The sequence below is a fragment of the Vicia villosa genome, linkage group LG6 (genome assembly GCF_029867415.1).
Source record: "Vicia villosa cultivar HV-30 ecotype Madison, WI linkage group LG6, Vvil1.0, whole genome shotgun sequence".
Classification (NCBI taxonomy): Eukaryota; Viridiplantae; Streptophyta; class Magnoliopsida; order Fabales; family Fabaceae; genus Vicia; species Vicia villosa.
The window spans coordinates 136560354-136585832 of NC_081185.1; the positions used below are offsets into that span (position 1 = coordinate 136560354).

The 25479-nt window shown below is 34.1% G+C and overlaps 1 long non-coding RNA gene across 7 annotated transcripts; it reads right to left on the minus strand.

The window, feature by feature from the left end:
* Nucleotides 1-21181: 21181 nt before the first annotated feature.
* LOC131610152 (uncharacterized) lies at nucleotides 21182-25450 on the minus strand. 7 transcript variants are annotated; one of them, XR_009286409.1, is made up of 5 exons: nucleotides 24506-25450; nucleotides 23650-23778; nucleotides 22657-23559; nucleotides 22449-22513; nucleotides 21182-22245 (listed from the first exon to the last, which is right to left on the minus strand). It is a non-coding gene; the product is annotated as an uncharacterized LOC131610152 (long non-coding RNA). The 7 variants fall into 7 exon arrangements; XR_009286406.1 differs by having other exon boundaries at nucleotides 21182-21758; nucleotides 21876-22245; nucleotides 23650-25448; XR_009286405.1 differs by having other exon boundaries at nucleotides 21182-21758; nucleotides 22131-22245; nucleotides 23650-25446.
* Nucleotides 25451-25479: the final 29 nt, after the last annotated feature.

Sequence of the window (25479 nt, forward strand, 5' to 3'; positions counted from 1 at the left end):
ATAATACTATTAATAAATAAATAACAAATCATAAATTAATTTAATAAATAAATTATACTATTTCATAAATTATATAAATTAGTCAATTAAAAAAACCACCCACTTCTCCATTATCTTCTTTTCATAACTAATTCGGCCACTTATTTTATTGTCAAGCATAACTTAACATTTATGTTAATCCCACGTCTCATTCTGACTCATAATTTTATGTCCATGCTACTTCATTTAATTCTCACAATGAAGTGTCACAAGTTTTTCATTTTATCTTCTCTTTTATATTTTATACCTTATTTTACTATTGTCTTATTTTTGTTTTACAATTTTTTATTTTCTTTTATTTTTAATATTATGGTTAACTTTGAATTCTTTATTATGTTTTGTTTGTAGGTTGACATCAGAAAAATCTTTTTTTATCTCTTGGATATTTGTATATTGTTTTATTTTCTTTTTTATTAGTTTAAATTTGTTTTCCTCCATATATATATATATATATATATATATATATATATATATATATATATATATATATATATATATATATATATATATATATATATATATATATATACACCCTCCGATCACTATTATAAGCAAAAAAAATGGTCTAATTCTTGGTCACTATTATAAGCAAAAATCAATTATTACTAAATCATTTAATGCTGTAATTCCTAAGATACCCCTATATTTCATTTTCCAATACTTCATTAAATTTAATAAAGAGGATATTATAGTAAATTTAATCAATGTTTTCTCCAAAATCTAAAAAGTTAATTACACTTAATTGAATTTCTTAATAATCGTGAAAACCATTTTTTTTTGCTTATAAATGTGACCGGAGGGTGTATATCAAGTAGGAGCAATTTTAAAATAAGAGATAAGAGGATTCAATGTTAACCATATGATTAATCAAGAGAGAGAAATTCAATTATTTATAAAAATATTAATATAACTATTATTTCTCTCTCTTGATTAATTCAATGGTTACCATTGAATCCTCTTATCTCTTATTTAAAAATCCTCCTACTTGATACATTATTTATATATATATATATATATATATATATATATATATATATATATATATATATATATATATATATATATATATAAATACATTTTTTTTAAAGATATTATTTATTTAAAGGTATATAGTTTGACATCACAAAACATATTTAACATATTGTTTAGTTTTTAAATGATTTTTTTATTTTCAATTATATTACCGTTTTAATTTTATAAAAAAAATATGTTTCAATTATATTGTTGAAACAGTTAATTTCTTAGAGAGGGTTTAGAAGTTTAATACGCAATACATTGTTAATTTTTTAAGATAGACAAATTACTGAACTATTACTAATTCATATTATTATATTTTAAACTATTAATTTAAACTATAATATTTATTATTTATTTAATCAAACTTATCCGCACATCGTGCGGGTGGACGTCTAGTATATATATATGACAAAAACTATGAATTTAATTTATGTTGATTTTTTCATACATAACTTAGGCCTTCTTCTATCAAAACAACAAAATTGGTTTGGTTTGTTTATCTAGTTTACAGGTGAGATACAACGTTATTCTTCTTGTTTGTATGACTAACCTTAGAGCGCTGAAAGCGCTTTCCATCTTGTTCCTCGTGCAATTACATATCATCTCCAACTCTGTACGATTCTTTGATTTATTGTTCATCATTTTGACAACCAAAGCACTATCGGACTTTAACTCATTCTTTTGAAAGCCACAATCTATGGTCATCTCAATCGCTGTTTTCACGGCTACCATTTCAGCCATGAGAAGATCTTTGTTACTTCACTCCCTTCATTTTCATCGCCATTATCTCCCCATTTTCATCTTTGAATATTATTCCAATGCCCCAATGACCTTTGATATTAAGACTCGCATCCACATTCGCTTACACACATATAAATGTGATGATGTGAATCCAAATTAAAAATTCTATATAAATATAATCACATTAAAATTAATTTGTAATATCGAGGATGCTAATCTTTTAAATAAAATATATATTAATATTGAATGATTTTGAGAGTGCTATTTGTTTGTTGTGTGGCGGGAGGCTAGAATCAGTTACTCATTTGTCTGTGACTTGTGATCTGATAGCAAATATTAGGTATGTGGCCTTAGATGGTTAGGGTTGAGCTTTGTTCTTCCTATGAATATTAGTTCTATTATCCTATTCATTAGAGGGCTATTGTGAGACGGTGTTTGATTATGATTTGATACTCTATTGTTTGCTCGATTTAGAAGCTCTAGACCAATATTGTTTTTCTAGATCCTCTACCAATGTGAAGAATCTAGAATATAGGAACATATTCCTCTCATGCAAATGATATCTTGAAAGACATGCAGAAAAATCCTGTACTTTCTATGCTTGCCTTGAGAATCCTATTCTTTGTCTGGGCACATAAATAGGTGAGTGTATTTTTTCCTTATAAGGTGTGAGTTTTTTTATGGTTTTCCTAAAACAATCTTTTATGTTGATGGTGGCTTCCTTCAACTAAAATCTAACTTTATTTTTTGGTGTTATCGTTCTTCTATTTCTCCTTTGTATGTTTTCAATTTTGTTAAATAGGTGATGTTTTGTTTTTTTTATGAGCTTATTTAAACCTCTGATTTGCAAGCTTTCTATCTATGAGGGGACAATTTCTTCTTCTAGACTTAATATTCTAATAAACTTAACATGTTTTAGCATAGGCACCACCCCTTTTAATTATCTTGGGGTGCCTATCTTTAAAGGTAGGCCAAAGGCTGGATTTCTTCAACCTATCACAGATAAGGTAATTAGCAATCTTGCTTCATGGAAATGATATCTCTTATTGTTTGTCGGTAGAGTCGAACTAGTTGTGTCGATAATTCTTTGAATGCTATTTCATTCGATGTCTTTTTATGCATGGCCAATTACTCTTGTTAGAGATTTGGAGCATGCTGCTAGAAATTTCATCTGGAGTGGAGAAGCTTCTAAAACCAAATTAGTCACGGTGGCTTGGAATCATATCTAATACCAATTTCTAAAGGCGGTTTAAGACTTAGATCGTTGGTTACTCTTAATGAGGCCACCAATTAAAAACTTGGTTGGGACCTTTTCCATTTGGAATAGCCCTGGGTCCTTCTTAGGCATCATGATTTTAGGAACAGCAAAATTATTAATCATCACATCTTCTCTTCTATTTGGTCTAGTTTCAAGCATGAGACTTCGAAGATTAGAGAAAATTATTGGTGGATTCTCGAAAATGGCAGCTCTATTAGTTCTTGGTTTGACAATTGGTGTGGCGCAACTTTGGTCCTTGAGATAGGAGACATTATTTTAGCCGAAGATCTTCTTGTTAGCTCTTTCATTATTGATCGTAATTGGAAGTTCTCATCATTCTACTCTAGACTCTTTACAAGTTAGAATTCATAACTATCATGTTCCCTTTGGTCTTCGGTCAGACAAATTCTCCCTCAGATGTTCTAACTATCAAATTATCATACAACTTAATAAGAAATCAGAGGACCTGTAAGAATTTGGTGGAGGTGGGTATGTCGAAATATATTCCTCCTTCGAAATCATTTATGGTATGGATACTTTTACTAGACAAGCTACCAATAGATGTACATTTAAAAAGAAGAAGCTTCTCTTTTCCATCTAAATGCAACCTCTGCGGCCACTTTGAGGAATCTGCACCTCACCCTTTTTTATTGCCAATATGCTTCTAAAATCTAAATTTAGTTGGTCCCAGCTCTGAAAAATTCACACTAGCATTCAAATTTAGAATGTCGTCAAGAATATTTGCAGCAAAACCTGGTCCGATCAATGTAAGTTAGTGCTTAATGTTACCATCATTAACCATATATGGATAGCTCAAAACAGTGCCAAATTCAAAGATAAGTTCCATGCTTCTCCTTCTTCTATTTCATTCATTATGTTTGCTTGTTACATGGCTAGTTATAATTCTTTTATGGTTGGAAATAAATTATGTAGCAGTGGTTTAAGCCATCAAACCTCTTTTTAAGGTGTCATGACAAATTTTCAGCAGATGAATTAATTTTGTAACTATCACTTCGAAAATTTCTTTTATTGTTTCTCACATCTATAAAGAAGAGAATAGTTGTGCTCATTCTCTTGCTAATCTCGACATTAATGTTGCAAACTCCATTTATTTTAACTTGTTACCATTGTTTTTTAGAGTATAATTTGTAGAGAATATGATTTGGTTTATCTTTCTATAAATTTTTTATCTTTTATTAGAGAGTCTTGGTTTAGTCTCCCTTTATAATTTGTAATTTTTTTCCTTTTATTATATATTATCTTATTCTAAAAAAAACCTTATGATTGATAGGATCTCGTTAACTAAATTTTTTTAACTAAACTAATTCATACTTGTATGTTATAATTTTCTAATCAGTGTTTATCTCTCGTATATCAAAAGCATATATATATATATATATATATATATATATATATATATATATATATATATATATATATATATATATATATATATATATATATATATATATATATGGTTAAATATGTTTCCCCTCTCTATAAATTACTCAATTTTGCTTTTGATCCTTTAAAAAAAAGTGTATGTTTTAGTCTCTATAAAATTATTATGCATGTAGTTTATTCAATGTGTATTTTTTTAATGATTATTTTTTAGACATGTTTAAGACGTTATAAAAAGTTCCTTGAAAAAAAACTCAAAATTTAATTTTTAAGTTGATATTTTCATTACATTTATCATTATCTTTTAAAATTAAAAAAATTTATATTTAATTCTTCTCATTTTAAAAAATTATAAACTTTAATAAATAAATATTTTAAAGTACTCTAAACATGTATCAAAAAAATTATTCAAAAATTTAAAAGTTAAAAGATAATTAAATAATTTTAAAAAATAACAGGACTAAAAATTGTATGCTTAAAAAATATATTTTAATTAGTCAAAAGATTTATGTTATCTTTTGACTATCATTTATATAATGTTACAAAAAAGTTTTAAATTTTAAATATATTTTAGGTCTTTATAAATATTTTAAATTTTACTTTTAGTCAAAAGATGTATATTGACTATCATATTTCGAAGAAGACATTAAGATTTATATTATCTTTTGACTATCATATTATATAGAGAAATGCTAGAATGACACCAAAACCTACAACTATACCATATATATCTACCTTTTAGCCTACCTTTTGTATTTTGTAATAACATTTTTTTCTTTGATTTTAGTGTCATAGTAAAATGGTTTGAAATAGTTGTGGTGTATATACGGTGTAGGGATTTCAAGTGTCAACATAGCACATCTGTATTATATAATGTTACAAAAAATTATTTTTAAAACAATTTCGTTTTTTATAAAGAAATACTTGTAGAAGACCCGTGCGTCTGCACGGGTAAGTCAAATCTTAAGATGAATAATGTATTACAAACGCAAAATGTATTACATACGCAAAAAAAGAAGTTTAAAAATTCAAATGAGGAATGTTAATTTAAAATTAACAAAACATAATATAGATGAAATGAATCTCTATATAGTAGAAACATAATATAGATGAAATGAATCTATATGTAGTAGATATGTAAAAAAAAACATGGAAATGAAATAGTCATTCGTATATTAGGTAATTCGATAAGGTTAAGTTGTTGGTGATATACAATTGTTATTATAAAATCACTAATAGCTTAAAATATTTTAAAAAAAAAATATTTATCAAATCACCAACATGATAAATTTAATATGTCTAACAAATATAAATATTTACAAATATGACTAATAACTATAAATATTTATAAATATCACTGATGATTATAAATATATATATATATATATATATATATATAATGTGTTGGTTGTTTAAATAAAAAAATGTTTTGTGGTGATAGTGTCACGTGAAAAAGCTTTGAAGAATTCTAGAAAAAGGAAAACCTACAAAAAAAAAATGAAGAATTCTAATTAATAATAGATTGAATAATTTTTATTAGGGTTAAATATACTTCACCCCCTGCCAATATAGCGAGATTCGGTTTGCTCCCCCCTGAATGATTTTTTTTACCAAACGCCCCTTATAAAACCCAAATCATGGATTTACCACTCCTTGTTACCACACGAGCTGACTGGGCAATGGAAGACTGGACACGCTGGCGCTGACATGGCTGACCCACCCTCATAAAATTAGGGTTCATCTTTCCCTCTTTCCTTCGTTCACAATTTTCCCAGAAAAGCTATTCCATCGTCTTCCTTCTCTTGCTCCGCTTCCATCATCGCGCCCTGCTCCATCATTGCAAACCCATATTCATTTTCTTCACTCAGCCATCTTCGTCAATCCCATATTAATTTTCTTCAGTCATGGCGAAGAGCAACTCGTATAGCAGTGTCAACTCGTTTCAAAATCCAGATTTACCTAGATGTGGCTGTGACAGACCCATGAAGTTGTGGGTGGCCAACACGGTTCAAAATCGCAATCGCAATCGCAAGTTCTGGAAATGTCGCAATGCTGGGGTAAGTATCCTTCTCTATTATCTGGAAAATTGTTCAACATCTGGGAAAATTGTGGAAAGTTGGTCTTTACTAAACAAGTCTTCATTGTGTGTGTGTTTTGCAGTCTGTGAATAGTTGTCAATTGTTCTTGTGGGATGATGAAATCAGAGACCATATCAATGTGCATCGGATGAAACTACCAGAATGTAAAAGATGTGATATACTATCAGTGAAGTTAGAGACCGCAACAAACAAAATTGAGAAGTTGAAGAAGAAGAATGCAAGTCAGACAAGTGTTAATATGAGGCTGAAGAAGACTATTTTGATTCTCTGTTTATTGCTTATTGGCATTGTGTATTACTTAGGTTAACAACTCTTTGTTTGACATTGTGTATGTTGGTGGCATTTGAATGTATAACCTTGTTGAATTTATGGCAATAAAATGAGTTATGTTTTATGTCAATTGGAAATGTGTAATTTACATCAATGAAACCTGTCTGTTAACATGATAAAATTGATGAACTAAAACTGAAACTGATGAACTAAAACTGAAACTTTAACATAACAAGTGCACCTTATCAAGGGCATAATTCAGAATACACATGATAAAATTGTCTTAGCAAACATTAGCTTCTCAAAATAACTGTCTTAGCAGCACATAGATGCACCAAACATGTGCTACTCAAAATAACTGTCACACTTTAACCTTACATTAGTGCACCAAACATGTGCTAGTCAAAATAAACAACAAGGGCTAATCAAATTAAACATAATGAAAATTCAAGTCTTCTTTGTTGGAGTTCCCTTCTTTGGAGTAGTCTTCTTTGGAGTATTCTTCTTTGGAGTACCCTTTGAAGGCTTCTTTGGAGAATGCTTGGATGGCTTTTTTGGAGCAATCTTGGATGCCCTTTTTGGAGTAATCTTTGAAGATTTCTCTTCATCAATGTCCATACAAATAGGCTGCTCAGGGTTTGAACCTGGACCAGTGAATGGTTTTGGTTTCTTGAACCAGTTCTCCTTTATCCTCTCACTTACCCTTCTCCTCACAACTGGTTTGTCAATCATCTTTCCCTTGCCCTTGTAGTTGTTGCTTGTTGATGCCTGAGAATGGAAGTCTGGTATGCTGCTTAGCATGTCATCAGTTACATCTCCAAACAATGAATCAGTTTTGGTATCTTCATGGTCTTCATTGTTTGGAGCAGACTGACTTCCAACATTGCTAGTACCTTCTTCATTGTTTGGAGCAGACTGACTTCCAACATTGCTAGTACCTTCTTCATTGTTTGGAGCAGACTGACTTTCAACATTGCTAGTACCTTCTTCATTGTTTGGAGCAGACTGACTTCCAACATTGCTAGTACCTTCTTCATTAGCATTTGGTCTCATTTTCTTCTGCATTTAAAAAGCCAGATACATTATAATCAAAGAAACTATATTACATAAAAAAAACAATTGCAGTAGATAAATTACCTTTCTTTTAATGGCACTCTGATTTTGCCTCTTGCTCTTGCATGTCTTAACATTGTGGCCCACCTTGTCACACCTGGTGCATCTATAAGATACACCAGGTAACCTTCTTCTAGCACCCTCTTCCCCACTTTCCCTTATCCTTAGCTTCCTAGGCCTTCCAGGTCCCTTTTTGTAACTAGGAGGTAAAAGTTCTTCACTTTCTACCTCAGGCCACATGTCAATGCCATTAATTGGACTAATAGCAAATCCATAGCACATGGCATACCTGTCTCTAGTGTAATACTCATGAACAAAATCCTCAGGGTTCTGTTGTCTAAACCCTAATGCAGCCACAGCATGTCTACATGGAATACCTACCAGATCCCAAAAATTACATGTGCAATTCTTTTTAGCAATGTCAACTATGAACTCTTGCCTGTTATAGGCATGTGTGACCTGAAATTTCTCTTCCATAGCCCATGTTGGCAACCAGTGACCACTCATAGCTACCTCATTGTCCAATCTTTTCCTGGGAATAGGCATCACTTTGTGTGGCCACTTGTCTAGTTTCAAAGTAGAACTACTACACCTACTCATCAGATATTTTCTAATCCATTCGCACATGGTCAGTATAGGTTTATCTCTAGCATTCAAAATAGTGGCATTGAATGATTCAGCTATGTTATTCATAAGCACATCACACTTAGGATAAAATGAAAATGCATGCTTACACCAAGACTTTGTAGGAACTGCCATGAGCCATGCCCAAGCCTTTGAATCTACAGCCTTCAACTCATTCATCTTCAAAGTCCATGCTTGTTGGTAGGTTGCCTTGGCTGCTCTCATCATCAAGTCTCTTATCAATGCTCCTCCACCAAACTTCTTCTTAAAATTCGCATACAAGTGCCTCAAGCATACTCTATGTTCAATTCTTTCAAACAACTCTTCAAAAACTGCAACCAGTCCCTGAAACATATTAAGAAACAATCATTAGAACCAAGGATTGAAATAAAATGAAACACAATGATGGATAACATTAACTCCACCTTTTGCTGATCTGAGATGAACACAATTCTTTTGTCCTGCCCAATGTCTTCCATTAACAGTTGAATAAACCACCTCCATGATTCTTTGGTTTCTGTTTCCACCACTCCAAAGGCCAAAGGGAAGTATTGATCATTTGGATCTCTTCCAACAGCAATCAATAGTTGACCTCCATACTTTGTTTTCAAATGACATCCATCTACCCCAATGAAGGGTCTACAACCATTTGTAAAACCTTTCTTACATCCATCAAAACAGAAATAAAAAGATCCAAACCTTGGTTGGATGGTAGGTAAAGGCCTCTCTATGTTTATCTTCACAGTGTTTCCAGGATTGACCCTATGCAACTCAGATGCATACCTCCACAGATTTGCATACTCCTTGTCTGCATCTCCTTCAATGATTTTTTTGGCAATCAACTTTGCTTTCCAGGCCCTACACACAGTGATCCCAACAGAAAAATTTTGCCTCATGTCTTGGATTATGTCACAAATCCTTACCTTGTCAGATGTTCTCATCTTTTTGACCACAGCCTTAGCCACCCACTTAGAACTTGCACTTTTGTTATCCAAAACCCTAGCACATGTGTGGGTATCTTTTATAGTCTTTATGGCATAACTGTGCTTATGGCCCACTTTAGAGGAAAGCATTAAAAAACCACATTTGGCCTTGCACTCAACCCTCACTCTATAACTCTCATTTTTTACAAAGGTAATTTCCCTCCCATTTAATATTGTCCACTCACGGATGGCCTCTCTAAAATCATCTAGGGTATTGAACTCCATACCCCATTTAAATTTGTAATCCTTATTAAGCTCCTCCTTCTTAAACTTCTCAAACCTAGGCTCTTTTTCATCCCCTGATGCATCAGGATCAGAACTTAGTAAATCCTCACTTATATATTCATCATCCTCACCTTTATTTTCACTCTCACCTTTTCTCTTACTAGGATAAGTCAACAAACCAGCTACAATAGGGCCCTCACTAACTGGTAAAGTAACATCAACAGCTCCAAAGCCATCATCAAGAGTTGTGGCCCTCTCATCCTCACTATCATTCATCCCTTCTACGATCTCTTCATCACTTACCTCTAACTCTACACTTTCATTCACACACCTAGGTTTACTACTGTGTATATCTGCATCGTGTTCAACAAACAATTTCCCATCAACTCTCATTGTACAAGCAAACGCTGCTAAATCATAAGCATCAGAATCACTCTTAATCTGGAAATAATTAGGATCTATTTCAGGAATTTTGGTCCATAACCTAAACGATCCAGCTACATACCCCCACCCACTTACCACCTTTTGAATGTGACTCTGAGTCCAGCTTTCAATGTGTACACTGTTAGAACAAGATTTGTTCTGATCAATTATCTTAGTTTTGATGATAACAATAATATGAATTTTGCTTAAGATAATATGGTACTCTAATCCAATGCAATTTCCTTTTTCAGGAAATATATAAAGAGTATGCATAATTCAGCGCTCAGAAGCTTTGTCTCAAGGGTTCAGCATGCAACATCAGAACATGGTCTGGCAAGACATCAGAAGATGGTCGAAGCAGAATCAGAACATGGGTCTATGGAAGCATCAGAAGAACAAGAGAACAGAAGCACTGAAGTTCTGATGGTATCACGCTCAGAAGCACTTCAAGGTCAGAAGATCAGAAGATGCTATGCACCAAGCTGTTTGACTCTGATGATATTCAAACGTTGTATTCACAAACATCAGATCAGAAGGAAGTACAAGTGGCAAGCTACGCTGACTGACAAAAGGAACGTTAAAAGCTATTAAAGGCTACGTCAGTAGACACAGCGTGAACAAGGCTCGAGGTAGTTGACAAAAGCGTATAACATTAAATGCGATGCTGTACGGAACACGCAAAGCATTAAATGCACTCAACGGTCATCTTCTCCAACGCCTATAAATATGAAGTTCTGATGAGAAGCAAGGTTAACGATTCTGCACCAAAACAACTCATATTAACTTGCTGAAACTCTGTTCTATTCAAAACTCAGAATCTTCATCTTCATCAAAGCTCACTACATTGCTGTTGTAATATATTAGTGAGATTAAGCTTAAACGTTAAGAGAAATATCACAGTTTGTGATTATAGCTTTTAAGAAGCATTTGTAATACTCTTAGAATTGATTACATTAAGTTGTAAGGAACTAGAGTGATCGTGTGGATCAGAATACTCTAGGAAGTCTTAGAGGTTATCTAAGCAGGTTGTAACTAGAGTGATCGTGTGGATCAGTATACTCTAGAAAGTCTTAGAGGGTATCTAAGCAGTTGTTCCTGGAGTGATCAGTGTGTGATCAGAAGACTCTGGAAGACTTAGTTGCTGACTAAGTGGAGAACCATTGTAATCCGTGCGATTAGTGGATTAAATCCTCAGTTGAGGTAAATCATCTCTGCGGGGGTGGACTGGAGTAGTTTAGTTAACAACGAACCAGGATAAAAATAACTGTGCAATTTATTCTTATCTGTCAAGTTTTTAAAGCTACACTTATTCAAACCCCCCCCCCCTTTCTAAGTGTTTTTCTATCCTTCAATTGGCATCAGAGCGCCGGTTCTAAGGTGCAAGCACTTAACCGTGTTTAGAAAAGATTCAGGAAGAGAAAAACGCTTCAGTAAAAGATGGTTGATGAAACTGCAAAGTCTACACCTGCATCTACATCTGGCTCTGCTGAGCAAGGTAACAATGGTTATACTAGACCGCCGGTATTTGATGGTGAAAACTTTGAATACTGGAAAGATAAACTGGAAAGTTACTTTCTTGGTCTAGATGGTGATCTATGGGATCTTCTGATGGATGGTTACAAACATCCAGTAAATGCCAGTGGCGTAAAGCTGACAAGGCAAGAAATGAATGATGATCAGAAAAAGCTTTTCAGGAATCATCATAAATGCAGAACTGTTTTGCTGAATGCTATCTCTCATGCTGAGTATGAGAAGATATCTAACAGGGAAACGGCCTATGACATATATGAGTCCTTGAAAATGACTCATGAAGGAAATGCTCAAGTCAAGGAGACTAAAGCTCTAGCTTTAATCCAGAAGTATGAAGCCTTCAAGATGGAGGATGATGAAGACATTGAAAAGATGTTCTCAAGATTTCAAACTCTTACTGCTGGATTGAGAGTTCTTGACAAGGGATACACCAAGGCTGATCACGTAAAGAAGATCATCAGAAGCTTACCCAGAAGATGGGGTCCTATGGTGACTGCATTCAAGATTGCAAAGAATCTGAATGAAGTTTCTCTGGAAGAGCTTATCAGTGCCTTGAGAAGTCATGAAATAGAGCTGGACGCAAATGAGCCTCAAAAGAAAGGTAAGTCTATTGCATTAAAATCCAATATCAAGAAATGCACTAACGCTTTTTAGGCCAGAGAAGAAGATCCTGAAGAATCAGAATCTGAAGAAGAAGATGAACTGTCCTTGATCTCTAGAAGACTGAATCAACTCTGGAAGAACAAGCAAAGGAAGTTCAGAAGCTTCAGAAGTTCAAAGAAATTTGAACGTGGAGAATCTTCTGATGACAGAAGATTTGACAAGAAGAAGGTCATGTGCTATGAATGCAATGAGCCTGGACACTTCAAGAATGAATGTCCAAAACTTCAGAATGAAAATCCCAAGAAGAAGTTTCATAAGAAGAAAGGTCTTATGGCAACCTGGGATGAGTCAGAAGATGATTCAGACTCTGAAGATGAGCAGGCTAACTGTGCGCTGATGGCGACAGAAGATGACGGATCAGAATCTACATCAGAATCAGATTCTGAAGAGGTATTTTCTGAACTTACTAGAGATGAGTTAGTTTCCGGTCTAACTGAACTTCTGGAACTCAAGTCTCAGATCAGTCTCAAATACAAAAAGCTGAAAAAGCTATTTGAATTTGAAACAAAGAAGCTTGAGTTAGAGAACTCTGAATTAAAAGAAAAACTTTTAAAACTATCCAATAATGTTGGATCTCCTTCTGATTCAGAAAAATCCACTCCTAGTCTAAACCATATTCTGAAAGAATATGATTTAAGTTTCAGGAAGTTCTTATCTAGAAGTATTGGCAGAAGTCAGCTAGCTTCTATGATATATGCTGTGTCTGGAAACAAAAGAGTCGGCATTGGTTTTGAGGGTGAAACCCCATACAAACTTGAACCTGTTGATGAAATGAAATTCACATACAAGCCATTGTATGATCAGTTCAAGTATGGCCACTCCCATGATATTAGGCACACTTCACATGCTCAAAGTTTTCACATAACACACACCAAAAAGCATGTGACACAACCTAGGAAATATCATGAAACTCACATTAAAAATTATCATGCTGTTCCTCCTATTGCTTACAATGTTAAACCCAAGTTCAATCAGAACTTGAGAAAATCTAACAAGAAAGGACCCAAAAAGATGTGGGTACCTAAGGATAAGATTATTCCTACTGCAGATATCCTTGACTGCAAAAAGGACAAAGCACAACATGTCATGGTACCTGGACTCTGGATGCTCACGACACATGACAGGAAGAAGGTCTATGTTCCAAGACCTGGTGCTTAAATCTGGAGGAGAAGTCAAGTTTGGAGGAGATCAGAAGGGCAAGATAATTGGCTCTGGAACTATAAAGTCTGGTAACTCTCCTTCCATTTCTAATGTACTTCTTGTAGAAGGATTAACACATAACCTCCTATCTATCAGTCAATTGAGTGACAATGGTTATGATATAATCTTTAATCAAGAGTCTTGCAAGGCTGTAAATCAGAAGGATGGCTCAATCCTATTTACAGGCAAGAGGAAGAACAACATTTATAAGACAGATCTGCAAGATCTTATGAGTCAGAAGGTGACTTGTCTTATGTCTGTTTCTGAAGAGCAGTGGGTCTGGCACAGAAGATTAGGTCATGCTAGTTTGAGAAAGATTTCTCAGATTAACAAACTGGATCTTGTCAGAGGACTCCCTAATCTGAAATTCAAATCAGATGCTCTTTGTGAAGCATGTCAGAAGGGCAAGTTCTCCAAACCTGCATTCAAGTCCAAGAATGTTGTTTCTACCTCAAGGCCATTAGAACTCTTGCACATTGATCTGTTTGGCCCAGTCAAAACAGCATCTGTCAGAGGGAAGAAATATGGATTAGTCATCGTAGATGATTATAGCCGCTGGACATGGGTAAAATTATTGAAACACAAGGATGAGTCTCATTCAGTGTTCTTTGATTTCTGCATTCAGATTCAATCTGAAAAAGAGTGTAAAATCATAAAGGTTAGAAGTGATCATGGTGGTGAATTTGAGAACAGATCCTTTGAAGAATTCTTCAAAGAAAATGGTATTGCCCATGATTTCTCTTGTCCTAGAACTCCACAGCAAAATGGAGTTGTAGAACGAAAGAATAGGACTCTGCAAGAAATGGCCAGAACCATGATCAATGAAACCAATATGGCTAAGCATTTCTGGGCAGAAGCAATAAACACTGCATGCTATATTCAGAATAGAATCTCTATCAGACCTATTCTAAATAAGACTCCTTATGAATTGTGGAAGAATAAAAAGCCCAACATTTCATATTTCCATCCTTTTGGATGTGTATGCTTTATTCTGAACACTAAAGATCACCTTGGTAAGTTTGATTCCAAAGCACAAAAATGTTTCCTTCTTGGATATTCTGAACGCTCAAAAGGCTACAGAGTATACAATACTGAAACATTGATTGTAGAAGAATCAATCAATATCAGGTTTGATGATAAGCTTGGTTCTGAAAAACCAAAGCAGTTTGATAATTTTGCAGATTGTGATATTGATATATCAGAAGTTGTTGAGCCAAGAAGCAACGCATCAGAAGCAGAGCTTCTCAGAAGCAAAGAATCTGAAGATCAAGTATCAGCTTCTCTGGAGAATCTAAGCATATCTGAAGAACCATCTGTCAGAAGATCATCCAGACTCATCTCTGGTCATTCAGAAGATGTCATTCTTGGAAAGAAGGATGATCCAATCAGAACAAGAGCATTCCTTAAGAACAATGCAAACTGTCAATTAGGTCTTGTATCTTTGATCGAGCCAACTTCTGTTGATCATGCTCTAGAAGATCCAGACTGGATAATTGCTATGCAAGAAAAACTGAATCAGTTTACAAGGAATGATGTTTGGGATCTTGTTCCTAGACCAGATGGATTCAATATAATTGGTACAAAATGGGTCTTCAGAAACAAGCTCAGTGAGAAAGGTGAAGTGGTAAGGAACAAAGCCAGACTGGTGGCTCAGGGTTATAGTCAGCAAGAAGGGATTGACTATACAGAAACCTTTGCACCAGTGGCCAGGTTAGAATCTATTCGTCTATTAATTTCATTTGCCACTCAACATAACATCACTCTCTATGAGATGGATGTTAAGAGTGCCTTCTTAAATGGTTATATAGATGAAGAAGTTTATGTCCATCAACCTCCTGGTTTTGAAGACTCTATGTCTCCTAATCATGTTTTTAAACTAAAGAAATCATTGTATGGATTGAAACAAGCTCCCAAAGCTTGGTATGAACGCTTAAGTTCTTTCCTTCTGGATAATGGTTTCACTAGAGGAAAAGTGGACACTACTCTCTTTTGTAAAACCTTTAAAAGGGATATTTTAATTTGTCAAATATATGTAGATGATATTATTTTTGGAACATCTAATGCTACACTTGGAAAGGAGTTTGCTGAGTCTATGCAGGCTGAGTTTGAAATGAGCATGATGGGAGAACTCAAGTATTTCCTTGGAATACAAATAAATCAAACATCAGAAGGAACGTATGTTCACCAAACCAAGTATGTGAAGGAACTTCTGAAGAAGTTTAATCTTCTAGACTGCAAAGAAGCCAAAACTCCTATGCATCCAACATGCATCCTAGGTAAGGATGAGGTAAGTAAGAAAGTAGATCAGAAGTTATACAGAGGTATGATTGGATCTCTTCTATATTTGACTGCTTCTAGACCTGATATTTTGTTCAGTGTTTGTTTGTGTTGCTGCTGAGGAGAAGCCCTTTGTGGATGAATTGGAAGTAGCAAGACTGGCTGCTGAAATGGAAGCAAATCCATGCAGGGATATTGTTATCTTTATTCCTGATTATCCTGTTCTGCTTGGAGATTTCAAGACTCTCTTTGACTTTCTGAGGGAAAATCCTTCTGAGAAAGACCCAAGCTTGGTCATTCCAGAAGTTGTTGACCCACCAGAAGTTGAAGGTCCTTCTGCTCCCAGGAATCTAGCTGCCATTCTTCAGGCACTTGAGAATGGAGACTCGGAAATTCCTGCTGCAGAATATGGAGATGCTTCTATGCAAGAAGCAGATGCTGAAGATCATGTTGCTAAAACTGTTCCTGTTGAGGAAATCCCTGCAAATGATCTATCTATGGAAGCTGCAGATCAACATGTCATCCCTGTGGATAGAAGCTGTGAAGCTTCTTCTGATGAATCTTCTCGTCTTGCAAGGACTCTAGAAGAAATTCAGAAGAGACAGGATGAGCAAAGCTCACTCAATAATGAGTATAGAGCTTTCATGGTGAGGCAAGAAGGACACAACAATGAGGTTCAAGAGATGCTGGCCAAGATCTTGTCAAGGCTAGGGCCATCTTAGATTGAGTCTGTGTTGTTTCTTTCTTTTCGTTGCATCTGTCTTTGTGCATCTGATCCTTCTTATCTTCATGTACTTCTGTACCTGCTGTTTGAACTTCAATGAAATCATCTTCTTCCTCCGTGTGTTTCGTTTTGTTTGTCTCTGAATCTTTTTTGCTTTTTGATGATATGACAAAAAGGGGGAGAAATATGTGATAAATGATAAATGATTTGATTAATCTATCAGTTGCTGGGTAAAGCTCCCACACATTCACTAACAAGAACTGCAAGTTCTATATGGTTTAAGTGTTTTGCAGGTATAAAGAAGTGAAGAGAATCTTCAAAGCAAACACAAGAAGCAAAACCATAAGGAGTGTTATTCTGTAAAAAGAATAAACTCATGGAAACTGAAGCAAGCTTAGTGCTGTCAAGCTTCAGAAATCAGAAGCAAGAAAGAGGAATGAATCAGAAGCACTGATAATAGAATTTGATCCATATTTGTCTATTTGCTTTGACAAAATTCTATTTGCTCTGATACATTATTTTAGCCTATATGGCTCTGATACATATAATGTGTTCGAATATACATTTTATGTTCTGACTCGTTCATGCTGACTTTTGTCGTTTAGTTTTTGTTCTGTAACATTTCAGGATGTAGAGATGCTCAGATGATGCTCTGGTACATTCAACAATGTTCTGATACAAATCTAGCATGAAGTGATGTTGGTAGAAATTCAAGCTCTGAAGCTATCCGAGGGAAGCAGAAATCAGAAGCTGTGAAGGTTCTAAAGGTCCAGAAAACTCAAGTTCTGAAGCTGTCCTAAATGGAAGCAGAAATCAGAAGCTGTGAATGTTCAGAAGATCAAAGAAATTCAAGTTCTGAAGCTGTCCTAGAAGGAAGCAGAAGTCAGAAGCTGTGAATGTTCAGAATACATTTTATGTTCTGACTCGTTCATGCTGACTTTTGTCGTTTAGTTTTTGTTCTGTAACATTTCAGGATGTAGAGATGCTCAGATGATGCTCTGGTACATTCAACAATGTTCTGATACAAATCTAGCATGAAGTGATGTTGGTAGAAATTCAAGCTCTGAAGCTATCCGAGGGAAGCAGAAATCAGAAGCTGTGAAGGTTCTAAAGGTCCAGAAAACTCAAGTTCTGAAGCTGTCCTAAATGGAAGCAGAAATCAGAAGCTGTGAATGTTCAGAAGATCAAAGAAATTCAAGTTCTGAAGCTGTCCTAGAAGGAAGCAGAAGTCAGAAGCTGTGAATGTTCAGAAGATCAAAGAAATTCAAGTTCTGAAGCTGTCCTAGATGGAAGCAGGAATCAGAAGCTGTGAGTGTTCTAGGGATCTAAGGAAATTCTAGTTCTGAAGCTGTCCAATGGAAGCAGAAGTCAGAAGCTATGAATTCTCTAAAGACAGAAGCTTATGTGATCGTCTCTACCGAAATAATCAGGGAAGTCTTTTATTAAAGTTCTTCGAGTATTTATTTCAGGGGGAGATTATTTATCTCAGGGGGAGATTGTTAATCTCAGGGGGAGACATTTTCATATGCTTATGCTATAGCTGTGTAATTTGTCTTTTGCCGTCTGTTCTTTCTGATCGCAAATTCATATCATTTATATATGTTTTTGTCATCATCAAAAAGGGGGAGATTGTTAGAACAAGATTTGTTCTGATCAATTATCTTAGTTTTGATGATAACAATAATATGAATTTTGCTTAAGATAATATGGTACTCTAATCCAATGCAATTTCCTTTTTCAGGAAATATATAAAGAGTATGCATAATTCAGCGCTCAGAAGCTTTGTCTCAAGGGTTCAGCATGCAACATCAGAACATGGTCTGGCAAGACATCAGAAGATGGTCGAAGCAGAATCAGAACATGGGTCTATGGAAGCATCAGAAGAACAAGAGAACAGAAGCACTGAAGTTCTGATGGTATCACGCTCAGAAGCACTTCAAGGTCAGAAGATCAGAAGATGCTATGCACCAAGCTGTTTGACTCTGATGATATTCAAACGTTGTATTCACAAACATCAGATCAGAAGGAAGTACAAGTGGCAAGCTACGCTGACTGACAAAAGGAATGTTAAAAGCTATTAAAGGCTACGTCAGTAGACACAGCGTGAACAAGGCTCGAGGTAGTTGACAAAAGCGTATAACATTAAATGCGATGCTGTACGGAACACGCAAAGCATTAAATGCACTCAACGGTCATCTTCTCCAACGCCTATAAATATGAAGTTCTGATGAGAAGCAAGGTTAACGATTCTGCACCAAAACAACTCATATTAACTTGCTGAAACTCTGTTCTATTCAAAACTCAGAATCTTCATCTTCATCAAAGCTCACTACATTGCTGTTGTAATATATTAGTGAGATTAAGCTTAAACGTTAAGATAAATATCACAGTTTGTGATTATAGCTTTTAAGAAGCATTTGTAATACTCTTAGAATTGATTACATTAAGTTGTAAGGAACTAGAGTGATCGTGTGGATCAGAATACTCTAGGAAGTCTTAGAGGTTATCTAAGCAGGTTGTAACTAGAGTGATCGTGTGGATCAGTATACTCTAGAAAGTCTTAGAGGGTATCTAAGCAGTTGTTCCTGGAGTGATCAGTGTGTGATCAGAAGACTCTGGAAGACTTAGTTGCTGACTAAGTGGAGAACCATTGTAATCCATGCGATTAGTGGATTAAATCCTCAGTTGAGGTAAATCATCTATGCGGGGGTGGACTGGAGTAGTTTAGTTAACAACGAACCAGGATAAAAATAACTGTGCAATTTATTCTTATCTGTCAAGTTTTTAAAGCTACACTTATTCAAACCCCCCCTTTCTAAGTGTTTTTCTATCCTTCATACACCGGTGATAAGCGTCGTAACCCCGCCTCTGTAAATCATCTCACCGTCGTGAGGCTTCATGAATTCTCCTCCATGGTGAAACAAACAGTCAAACCTTACATTCAACTGCATACAAAACATCGTTTAAGACAACATAATACACGAAGTACCGGTGAAGAACAACAAATGAACACTTACCTCAGCCGATTCCACCGTTGCGCCGCCGTCTTCAGCCATCGTTCCCGTCTTCTACCTCTCGTTTCTAATTTTGCCAAAAAACCCTAATCTGGAAATGTATGATTTGGGGGGGTAAACATATGAATTTCATTTCAAACCTAAGAACTCAGCCATGTCAGCGCCAGCGTGTCCAGTCTTCCATTGCCCAGTCAGCTCGTGTGGTAACAAGGAGTGGTAAATCCATGATTTGTGTTTTATAAGGGGCGTTTGGTAAAAAAAATCATTCAGGGGGGCAAACCGAATCTCGCTATATTGGCAGGGGGTGAAGTATATTAAACCCTTTTTATTATTTAAACAATAATAATTAAATAAAATATATATGTATTAGTACATAGTTAAATTAGTAAAATGTTAACTTAAAATTAAGCTGTAGATGTTTGGTGGTAAAATTTACAAATAATACTCTCATTGTTTTCTTAGAATACAATAATAAATTAATAGTTTTAATGGTAAAATTCACAGGAGTTGCATTAAAAATTATAAAATGGGAAACTATAAAATTGTGATTTGAAAAAGAAAAAATGTATCAGAATTTTTAATTCAGAGGGTTTTGAACAAAATAATAACTCAATTTTAATGGCACTCACTCCATAAATCTCAAGCACACCTTACCTTGCAGACTATGAACAAAATAATAACACAACTAAAACGACATTCCCTAACCTTTTTATTATTCATATAAGGCAATGACTAATAAACTTTTACAACAAAAGTTGCAGGAGATTTGAAATGAGATTTTATAATATAGAAATATGAAATGTGACAAAATGAAATATCTGTTTCAAATTTAAAGTCTATGTATTGTCAATGTTAATCTATATGAGTAACTCTATCCAACTATATAACTGCACACATACCCTTAATTACACAAAATATAAAATTTTATTGTGAGAATGAAATATAAAGTATTTTAAAGATAAAGTAAATCTGGAAATATTATTATGGGTGGAGTTTAAATAAACTATATATTTTAAGAACCTAATTGTTAAGTTTAGTGTATGTAACAATGGAAATATGACATATTAAACAACAATAAAAACTTCTTATATTTTGTAGAGATCTAAACTGGGTATAGGTGAGGAACACTTGTTTTGGGCACACAATTTAGGCACTGACACATACAAGAAAATAAAAAACAGTATAGAAATTTGTAATTATATGGCAGTTAAATTATTAGTTTGATATGTAAAATATTTCATGCAAGGTTATTCTTCATTGTGAAAAAGAAGAAGCAGTTTTTAGTTTTTGTAAGTTCAGCAAATACAGATCAACCAGATAGAGTAAAATCGATCTATTGATTTTTCTACGCTGTTATTTCTCATTTTTTCTATCAAGTATTCCTTCTTTTATTTTTATGATAAAGGAAGCTGCTTCTCAAATTTCTATAAAGAGATTATGATCTTTCATTCAGCTTAGAACTGTTTGTTTGATACATTATCATAACAAATCATATATTAGCAATTTATAAGATCACAAATCATATATTAGCAATTTATATAAATTTAAATATATAAGAAATGATAATTATAAGATCACAAATCATATATTAGTAATTTATATAAATTCAAATATCTATTTACATATTACATCAAAAGCACTATGCTAAAGACAACCATATCATCTTTTTACAGGAGCATATCTTGTTCATTACATCAAAAGCATTGTTTAAGACAACCATATAACCTACAATACAACTTACAACTTTACACACTTCTTATATACAAACAGATACATGTGTAATATTACACATTATTCATGTATTTAACAAATAATTTATGTTCACATGTTGCTAGTCAAATATTTATACCATAGCCATGAACACCAACTGATACAGTTGTTGCGACAATCAAAACACGAGCACCTTCCACTACCCTTTCAATCAGAGCACCATCCCCAACTTTCAGTAGTGCCATTTCAGCTAACATCTTCCCATGAGCACCAGTTCTCCCAAGCACAACTCCACACAAAGCTGAATATACGACATTAAACACCCTCTCAAACATAGTATCCCCGAGGACATAGATGTCAGCTGGTTCATCGAGACCAAGCCAGTCATCAATATCTAGGTCATCGGGTGGAAGTCTTTCTCCAACATTCTATGTTGCACCACATACCCTACAAGTCAAATTAACACCATAATTAAGATATGAGAGGCTTTGATTATACTAACATACAAACTGTGTTCTTCACACTTAAAAAAAATTGCAATAATTTTCAAATTGTGCTCTTCACCCTTTATGGGAGTCAATGCAGACATTCTTGAGTCATGTTCAAAAGGTGGGTTCGAAGCTAATCCTTGTTAGACATAGAGAAATATGCATGAAGTTATGTCATATAATTCATGCAATACCCTTTTCTATTCAACTTCTATATCTCTCTTCTATTGTCCCAATAAAAGCTACAGATTGGTTATGTCAAATAGTAATAACAACCCACAAAGGAAGTTGATATCGAGAAAAAATGACATAAATAATCTGAAAATGTCACCTGACCGCGACATAAAAATACCATCCAATAATTTCTTGTAACACTTAACGGGTTGATCTGAGCTAGCACGGAGAGCAAGACATAAGCAACAGAGATTGTCATAGACAGCCACAATCTGCACGGAGAGCAGGACATAAGAAATAGAGCATAGTAAAAACACAAAACATGCATTCAAATTCCATGTAACATTTAACCAAATAACACATGATTAGACCAATAGCATGTAATGAGCAAAGACAGAGACTTGAATAATCATTCTTGGAAACTCACCATACCTGATCCAAAGGAAAAACGAAAAAGAATCCAACTTTTGCATACCTGATTCAGATACTTGATCCAAACGAAAAGGGGTATGTGTTGCAATGGTAATGTCAAATCCTGATCTAGAGGAAAAACAAAAAAAAATCCAACTTCTGAATCATCTAAAAGTACTTAAAACGTTTCAGCAGATAAATATAAATAAAATATAGTAAAATTTGAAAACCAACATTTAGGTATCACATTAAGTCAGTATAGAAATGATTACTTGGTGATTGGAGGAGACTCGATCCCGAATACACATTATAAAATTTCCTTGATCACGACGACAGCTGTCGCAACCTGCAACATAATAAACTTTCCTTGAAAACACATTATTTTCATGAGAATCATAAGCTATAGTGAAACTTTCCTTAAATAAAATTATTGGTCTTATAAAATATGTTTTTGAAACTAATAGATATAAGCTAAGTTCTCATTTCCAAGCACCCCCCTTAAGAGTAGTATATCATTGGTAATTACAAATTAGAAAATTGTGTTCTTATGTATAACCTCTGCCTACTGTACATCCCCTCCTCATCGTCCAATGGCATATTCGTCTTAAATTATACAGATAAAATGAAGAAGCAACTAAATCTAACATGCAAGATAACTTCATATCCACATTAAAATGACTCAGAAGGTTCAACCCAAAAAGTTTCCAAAATATAAAAGTATATGAATGATAAAGAAAATGCATTTTCGTGTATATGCAAGAACTATGAAGCTTCCTTAGAGAAGCACTTTTAAAGCAAGCAAGAAAAACCATCTTTAAATTTAATTTTTTTTCATGGAAGACAAACAAAAATAAGATGCTTCTACAATAGTCCTGGCAAATTAAACTTATACAGTTATTACCTGTCAGTATTTAATATTCTAAAAAGCACATGACTTACACCTTTAGGGATATACAAGAACTTCATAATTCATTAACTTAAATATATCTCATTGCACACTTTAAATTCTTGTGTCAATTTATACATTAACAACCTACCCCAAAAGGATACATAAAGCAAGTTGTTCGTTTAAGTGCATTGTCTATATTACGTCACTTTACCCCTGTCCAGGTTTTGTCCTGGTTTCCGGTAGCAAACGTCACTCTATCGGGATTCCATGATGATGTAAAGGAAAACTGCTAAGAGGGAATAAAAAAGGAAAACTTTTTCATAATAAAGTTTTTATCTGCCAAGAATCCAAAAGGTTATAGGAAAAATTTCACTACCTGATCTTCAAAACCAATGCCAACACCAAGCATAATTCGACCTATGATAAGCATAGCTAGATAAGGCGCTGAAACATTCAGAATTAATCCGATGAGAAAGCTGATACCGCCTGCAAAGATACTTGTCCTCTGTCCGTATTCAATGTAACATATGTCACATTCCAATAAAATATTATATAAATTGATTAGCACCAAATAGAGTAGATAAATATAAGTGTGTTGTATTTAGTTTAGATTCCAGTCATCTCTTGGCAATCACCTACAATATTATTTTCATGAGAATCTCATCCACAAGTACTCAGCAATATTATAGAAAATACCAAAACCTGCTAAAAGTTAAATCCTCCATTATACTGTAGACAAATAGCACACATTTTAATTTAATTAGAGCATAAAATTTGGAACATAACATAACCCTTCTAATACAGATCTTTATGACAGAAGCAGCTCCAATACGATGAAGATCAACAACTGCATCACATGTTTTACAAATCCCATTTTGTTAAGGACCAAAGGGAATAAAAAATGGATTTGAATTCATCCATTATTGTTTACCCATCTAACTTTCTCTAATATTTAGAACAGGAGGAAGTAATGGTGAAACAATAAGAAATAAAAACTACACAACACAGTCAAGATATTGCAGAAGAATCAATCAAAAGTTTATTGGACACAACACAATAATAAACTAGAGTTCTTACTTATTTTATACTTCTAGGGCAATTGATAAAGTTATCAAGAGGAAAGAAACTAAACGCTTTTACTTGAAAATTCATACAGGTATAGGACTTACCATTCTAAAACATAAACAAATCCTAAGCAGCTAAGATTTGATGTTCTATATTCAATAACATACCGTCACACTGGTTATAGTAGAAGACCTTCATACAACTTCCTTGACAATCAGAAGAACTCTAAGACCATTGAATGTCAAAGCTTTAAATTTCATCAAATAGAAAATGTTGAGTCACAAGACAATGAAAGAGCAGTTTATAATGATGTCTTAGAACAAAGAATCTAAGACCTTCTGAAAGTAAGAAACTCACAATTTTCTGAAACAACATTATCTGTAGCAAAAGATGGATCTGTAACAATCAGTTTTGTGAAACACTTAAAATCAGGTCACCGCTATGTTGTTGGCTTCATCAACATGGACATTTTATCAAACACTTAAAATGCATAAAAATAAACCTTTTTGAAAGAAAAAATTAAACAAAATTAAAATTTTCTCATAATCCATTAGAGTTATGCTAAAAACTATAGCTGCAATAAAAAATTAAGAACCATAAAGTGATAAATTGGGATAAAAATTGAAACTTTAGGATAAAAAAATCAAAACTTTATACAAGCAAAGCTTAGTTTCTCGGTTCCTAAAAAATTTGTTACAAATGATACTTGTTTATGATACTGGAACATCATTATACCAGAGTTTGGAAAAGAAACTCGCAACTATAACTCACTATAACCAGACCGATTGTACAAGATTCAAAACATGAAAAGTGAGGGTAACAACACCTCCGACGAGGGGAACGAAGCTGATGTGATAGAAAGGAGGATGTTGAAAGGAGAAATGTTATTCTGAGCTGCTAGGTTTCGAGAGAGATGAGGAGGAAGAAAGAGAAAAGTGGGAGAAGTGAGGAAATTGCTAGGGTTTCGGGAGAGAGGAGGAAGAAGAAAGAGAAAAGTAAGGGAAAATTAGTCTTTTCAAATGAGATGGATGGAGAAATGGAAAGTGGGAAATATGTGTGCCACTTGGAGGAATGGTTAAATGTAATTGGTGGGAATAAAATTTTGATTTAGCAAATTACAAGAAAGGGCAATTTTATTTTT